We start from the raw sequence: 7,511 nt of genomic DNA on the forward strand, positions 1-7,511 counted from the left end.
TCTAGATCTCTATTTCTGCGCATTGTGACTGCTTGTTGGAAAGAGGCAGGAAAACATGAGGGTGCTGCTGTTCTGTGACCTTCCCACTGACCATTCACACCTGGCCAGCGCTCTCAGCATGGACAGCAGTGAGACCATGAGAAACTGCATGGCCACACGAGTGAACACTGACAGAGCTGGCACAAAGCCCCTTGTGTTTCTAAGGGTATAAAAGCAGGAGCCTCTTGCAGCCAAATCCAAAACCTCACCTATGGGTGGATGCACTGTGTAGGAATCTTCCCAGTTATCTGAGACTCCTGGCATCAGCTGCAACAGGGCTTCCCAATGGAAGTGTGGGCCTGGATGATGATTGCGCGGTGACTGGTGATGTATTTCTTCTTAATCTCTCTTCTCTCTATGCGCTCATGATTTGATGCATTGCTAATTTTCTTCTATGCCATATGTATATATCTGATTCGCTTGATTGTGCTTATTTACTGTATATATACAGATACAGACCTGACTTGTGAGTATGCTTGTATAATCAACTGTGCATGTTGTATGGCTGGGGTGTGATTGTTCTGTGGAGTACCTGCCTGTCAGCAGAACATCTTTGTGTCCTTTCCACAGCTGTAAATTTAGGGAGAGTGCTGTAGAAGGAAGTATATGGATGCCAGAGAGGGACTCTTCATCAGGGACTGGAGCGAAAGGACAAGGGATGATGGGTTTAAACTGAAACAGCGGAAGTTCAGGTTGGAGATAAGGCAGAAGCTCTTCCCTGTGAGGGTGCTGAGGCGCTGGCACAGGGTGCCCAGAGAAGCTGTGGCTGCCCCATCCCTGGCAGTGTTCAAGGCCAGGTTGGACACAGGGGCTTGGAACAAGCTGCTCTAGTGGAAGGTGTCCTTGCCCGTGGCAGGGGGTAGAACTACATGATCTTAGAGACCCTTCCAACACAGACCATTCCATGAATCTATGATTCTCTGATATCCATTTAATCCAATCTATAGGGGAAGGAATACTCCTCATCAGGACCCTGGCTCCCCCACCACCTCCCCGAGGCGCCAGGGTGCCCCACGCAGCCCCCCATGGTCTCTGCTGGACGATGTTCTCCACGGTCTCTCCAATGGCATGGGACGCTCCCTGTCCCTGCTCCCTCTCCAGTGTCTGCTGTCGTGGCTCCATGAGTGCTCCTGCCATGCTAGGCCCCTGCTCCTGTGGAACCTGTGCTGGGATCAGCTCCCTGTTGTGTGCCGCTGCCCAGAGCCCCAGCCTGGCTGCTGCTGCTGCTGGTTTCTGCTCCTCAAAGAGCCTGGGACCTGCCATTCCGGCCTCACAGCTCCGTCCTCCTTGTAATCAGCATCCCAAGCCCTGCTCCGGTGCTGTCTCCTGCTTCTCGAGGAGTCATATCCCCAGCCATCCTCAGGCCATCGCTGGCCATCACGGTACCACCTCCAGGACCTGCTCCGGCCCCTCGCTGCGCCCTCAGTGTGACCGTGGGCAGGGACTCTTCTGGAAGCTCTGCTGTGCCGGTGGCTTGAGGGACACCGCTGCCTCCTCTCTGCCCAGCGCTGCGCGGATCACCCCCTGCTCTGGATGTCCCTGACGTCGTGCACCTCGTGGCTCTGGGGTCCCAGCTTGCGGAGGATGCAGTGGAAGGGCAGCCAGCCCGGCGGGCACATGCCTTTCGTGTGGGCCCACTCCTGTACGCAGGGGAAGCAGCAGCAGTGCCTGCAGGACCTTATGTGGGCTTCATGGCAGAGGGTGTCCAGGCAGACGGTGCAGATCGGCTCCTCAGAAGCATCCACCAGCGCTGCCACGGGCCCCCAGCTGGTGCTGGCAGCAGGGGAAGAGGTGCCCTGTGCTGCTGGAGCAATGGAACTGGCTCGATGCCGTTTGCTGGACCTGGGCACCCGGTGGGAGGCGAGGGGTGCCCTGTGCTGCTGGGGTGCACCCTGGGCTGTCTGGCAGGGCGGTTTGAGGCAGGGGCCATGGCCACCACACGGCCACGGTGGACAAGTCCCGTTCCAAAGGTGTTTGGGCGGTGACCGGTGCATGGCCATGGAGTCCTGTACAGCTGCCGGGGTCCTGCGCTGCTCCCTCTCCAGGCGTTTCCTTGCAGTGGGTTCCTGGAGTTTGCTCTGCACCTCCTGGCTCAGCTCCAGCCTTCAGATGACAGCAGCCACCGAAGGCTTAGGCTGGCTCGCGTCCACAGGGCTGGCCTCACGCCTGCTTTGGGTCTTGGTGAGGTTGGTCTGAAGGCCAACATCTCTCTTCTGCCGGGCTGAAGCTGATGCTGGTCCTTTTGCCAGTTCTCCGGCCTTGTGGTCTGGCTTGGGAAGGGCTGGCTGGGCTGAGGATGAGCCAAGAGGCCTCGGGAATGACTCCCGCTGCAGTTGCTGTCCATGTGGGTGAAGGAGGCTCTCACTCGTGATGGTCCCTGGGGCTGGAGAAGCAGAGGGCACCACCAGCAGCGTGCATACGTGCCTTAGAGCTGTGCTGGCTGGGCAGCTGCTGCCGTCCCTCCGTGGGCTGCCCCATGGCGCTGGCCTGACCCGGGGCCCGGGGTCCCCATGTGCTGTGCTCCTGAGGGAGCTGCAGGGCCGGAGGAGCGAGCAGTGCTGGAGGGCACGGCACCAGCAGATCCAGGGACTCCTCGGTGGGGTTGGGGTCCCCCCACAGCCTCCGGACTTCCTTCTCTTTGATGGTGTCTGCGATGGCATCTGCCTTTGCCTGCATCCAGGGGCACATCCTGCACCGTGGCAAAGGCTGCCTCTGCCCGGGTTGGATGAGCTTTGGCAGGACACGGCGGCCCTGCCGCTGCACTGCCTGCTCCTGGGATAGTTGCACTGGCACGGGCAGGGCCCCCAGCTGCACTTCCAGCCTCTTCCTGGCCACGTGCATCTTCAGTGGCGACCGAGCTCCACCAGCACACAAGGGCTCAAGGGAGGAGGCAGAGCCCAGCTGCACGGGGGTCCCTGTGTCTGGGGTCAGGCAGGCATCCGTCAGGTTCTCAGGGGTGCCGAGGATTGTGGAGAAGCCGGAGGAGCTGCGGCTGTGGCAGGAGAGGCAGCCCCGCTTCCGCAGCGCCCGCAGGTCCCCCCACACTGCCTGCCAGATGCCATGGTCCTGTGCAGGAGAGGAGCCCATCCCCAGCGGCGGGGACAGCGTCACTTGCTGCAGCTCCCAGGCAGCCCTGGTGCAGTGCACGCAGTTGGGGCACGTCCCACGCTTGCCACGGGCAAAAGAGGGAGGGGGGCCTGAGCCATGGGGCTGGGGACACCGGGGCCCCCCGGGGCTGCCTGCCTGCACTGGGGCCAGGCTGCCCCAAGGGGTCCTGCTCTGCCCTGTCCTGCCCTTGGGACATGCCCAGGTACCCCCTGAGTCACAGGGAGGACCCGCAGGGGTCTTTGGTCTCTCCGGTGCTGCCACGTGCTGCCACCATCCCCAGCATCGCCAGCTCCATCGGTCACCCTGTGGGAACAGAGCAGAGCTCAGGGACCGGCTGGGGAGGACCTCATCAGTACCCACCCCCAGTGACCCCTGGGTCTGAGCAGCCCCGTACCTTTTTTCGTCGGGTGGTGACAAACAGGATGGTCCCCACAGCCAGGATCAGGATGCTGAGGCTGAGGAGGCAGCTGGGGTCAGTCATTGCGCAGGGCCCGGCACGGACACACTGCAGGGCACTGCGGGCTGTGTGCATTACGGGGACAGTGCTTCCCTGCTCCCAGTTCCTGCCTGCCTGTTTCAGAGGGATCAGGCACTCTCCTGCCCTGGGAAGAGCAAAGGTTTGACCAGGAGCTTCACTTACAGGAGAAAGAGCTGCAGCGGAATCTGCTTTCGCGTTTGGACAAGCCCTGACGCGATCGGGTGTTGGACGAGGGGATTGCTGCAAGCCCCTTCCAATGGAACTGCTCTACAGTTCTGTGGTCACGCGCCCCTGGGCAGCCTCCCAGCCTTTACTCACAGGGAGCAGCTCTGCTCAGCCCCGTCGGCATCCTGGCCCCGTGCCACGCGTCCACATCCCTGCCTCTCCCGAGTCCGCATCTCTCCCCGAGGAGCCCAGCACGGACTCTTGGCAAAAGGAGCCTTCTCCCCTGGAGCCTGGGTCTGCTTTTGGAGCCCAGAGCCCGGTGATGTCACTGGGGTCATTCTGACGTCCCTTTGGAGGCGTGCGCGGCAGCCCCGGGGGCCCCAGAGCTCTCCTTCTGCATGGGGACAGCAGCTGCGGGGTGACAAAGGAGCCCGGCCCCTGGGCTCCTGCCGAGGGGAGCTGCACATGGGGTCAGGGCCAGAGGCATCGCTCCCGACCTGGCCCCCCCGGCCCCTGCGCTGCCCTCGCGGCCAGGCCGGGAGCCGCTTTCCTGCCCCTTTGCTCCTGCCGGAGAGGTCGGTCCCGGGAGCGCTCGGAGATGCCCCCGCTGCCGCTCGCCTGCCCTGGGATGGGCCCTGGCTCGCTCCAGGCAGCGCGGGCACCTCCTGGGGCTTCCCTGCCTCGGGCCGGGGGTGCCCCCAGGGCAGGGCTCAGCTCCGCACGCTTTGGTTTGCAGGGGAGATGGCCGACGGGGGGCACCTGCACAGGGGCAGCTCTTCCCCTGCCAGCAGCAGGCGGGGGTCCCAGGCGGCGCCCATGGATGCGTCTGAGGAGGCGAGGGGCCAGGACCCCCCCCCCAACGGAGTCTGCCTGAGCCGCTGCAGGCACTGCTTCTGCTTCCCCTGCATCCAGGAGTGGGCCCGCAGGAGCTCCGTGTGCCCAAGGTGCCAGGGGTCCCTTAACCACATCTTCCCCATGCGGGACCGCCGCATCCATGAGGGCCATGAAGAGGGCAGGGAGAGACCCTTGCCCCGCCAGTCGGACGGCAGGAGGCCGTGTCCCTTCGGCCGCCGCAATGGCTGCTCTTGCAGAAGAGCCCGTGGCCGTGGTCAGGGCCGGGGCTCAGCCAGGAGCAGGAGCAGGTCCCGGAGGTGGCACCGCAACAACCACCGATGGTCGCGGCGGGGCTGGAGATCCACCCTGCGGTGCGGGAGGCGGTGCCGGAGCACGGTCTGGGGCATGGGCCACAACGGGGGCCAAGGTCTGCCGCCCGAGTGCGCCGTCCTGGGCCACTGGAGGAGGAGGAGAAGCCGGCGGCAGCGTGGGAGGAGGCGCAGGCTCCGCAGGCACAGCGGCCAAGCCCGCAGGCAGAGGACGAGGGGCTGGTACGAGCAGCAGGCTCTGCACCCCTCGCTGGACGTCCCGGTCCCACCCAGGGCAGGAGAGCGCCGGCAGCGGAGAGGCCCCTCCAGAAACCGGAGGCGGTCCCGGCAGGGGCAGCGCAGCCGTGCCCGGCGCGGGACCGTGTGACACCAACAGCCGCTGCTGGAGCGGGCTGCATCCAGCCGGGATTTGGTGATGGCCCAGGATGGAGCCTCCACGTCCCCTCTGAAGAGCCCGTTCCAGCGCTTGACTCCCCTCCAAATAAATTCTCTGTTACAGTTGGCAAGAGGCTCCTGTAAGTTAGTCTGTGCCTTTTCATACGTCTCAGAAGCCGGCATGGGTACGTTGACATTTCCAGGCATGCCGTGGGTTGCTTCATCAGGCCTTGTCATCGTCCTCTGGGGGATCCCCCTGGCCCCATCCTCTACCTCCATGGACCAGACAAGAAGCTGAGGGGCTTCCCACATCCCAGCCTTTGCTCTGCACCTCTCCCTTCTCTGGCCTTCCACAGCTGCATCAACGTTATTCATCTCCTGCCTTCACTCCAGTTATTTTCAGGGAAAAACGCCTTGGGAGGACCTGGTACACCTTCAGTTGCATTTTTCAGCAGCCACAGCTTGGTAGAGCAGCATTTCCACACCAATCCAAGGCGCCGATGCAGTTCATCACTGGGGGCTGGATGTGCCCAAGCCCAGCAGCACAGCCTCGCTCTCCACTTCAGTCCCAGCTACTGATACACAGATAGACTCCACACCTCGTTACAGTTGTAAAGTAGGTATGCTGTATTCAGCGCTGAGGCGCATGGGGGATCGCTCCTCCAAAGGCCTGAGCACCTTTCCTTTGCCACTCGGTTTATATTACATGGAATGACTACATAAACGTCAGATTGCTTCACGCCTCGTACATATGCAAAACCTATTCCCGTCTAATATTCTAATCAGTTTTCTGGCGTTCGTCCCATTGATGCGCTTGCGCAGTGCCTCCTGGTGCTGGTCGTTAGGGGGTCGTGAGGATGAAGGCCTGTAGTTCCTCTCCATCACTGCGAGTAACCTCTTGCTTTCACGCAGACTCAATAGGGTTTCGGCTCAGGTTCGATACAAGCCGGTTTCACGTATTTGAAAGCAGAAACTTGTCAGGCTTGCAAATTTTGTTACTCTGGTTATCTTTTGTTCCTTTTCTTTCTATGGATACTATTTAAACAAGAATGTCTTAAATGTTTATCACACAAGCTATGAATCTTATCTACTATAATTCTGCCTCGCAGCTGTAACTCCTACAATTCTGCTTCACAATTCTAGCAACTTTAACTCCTAGGGTTCTGCCTCACTAGCACAATGAGTGCTTAAGCAACCCCTTATTCTCAGGTATCACTACCACCTCCCTCCTGCCCCCAAACACCAGCCTTTGAACTCACCCCATTAACGTACATGTTAATGTCCCATAAATCCATAACTTGGGCTATCAGAGAGGCTAGTCATCTCCCTAAATGTACATTCAGTGAGATGTCTGCATTGCCTGTGGAATGATTTCTGCTGGATGGAAGAAGGCCGGTCATGCTAGATCTGTGTTGCACTGCGGGGAATAACTGAGAGGAAAAAAAGAACCACCACCATCATCTTCAGATGATGAAGAGCCCTCTTTGGGGCCCACAGGAGTTCAGTGCTGAGCACCAGAGATTGTATTCCAAGGTGGATGACGAGCCTGGCTGGCCATATCAACTGGAGCCACTTCTTTGCCTGGCCAAGTTTACTTTTGTTCCACAGAAACCTGCTGCAAATAGACCTGGAGTTCACCCAATTTTCCTGGTTATCCTCAAAGTCAGGCTACTAAAGACTGCCCTGGGGAAACTACCTGAGAGAAGCAGGTAGTGCTTAGCCCACGTGATGTCCATGCACATGAAGAGAGCTCTCACAGTTAGTTTTCTCTGCATATGCTTTTGTCTTCAAACACAAAGCATCCCATTGGGTATAAGCTAAGGTTCATTTACCTCCTGTTCTGGGAAATCCACTCTCTGGCCAAAGCAGCATCTTTGAGCATGGTGCCAGGGACCTGGTAATGCCGAATGTGCCCACCTGAGCTCACACACAAACATGGCACTGGGCAAATCCTAGAAACACAGAGGTCTCCACTGCCCATGAACGTGGCTTTGTGCCAAAGCTGCATCTCCTCTCTTAGAACAACAGCAAGTAAGGAAAGATTCAAATTACTTTTGCTAAGATAATACTGATAACGAAGGTTCTTGGAACAGTGCAAATAGGCTGGAAGAGCCTCGGGGAAGAGCGAGCGCGCATGGGCAGCGCTGCTCTGAGGGAGGCCCCAGAGCTGCAGCAGTCTGCAG

This window comes from Psittacula echo (assembly GCF_963264785.1).
Source record: "Psittacula echo genome assembly, chromosome: 5".
NCBI classification, from domain to species: Eukaryota; Metazoa; Chordata; class Aves; order Psittaciformes; family Psittacidae; genus Psittacula; species Psittacula echo.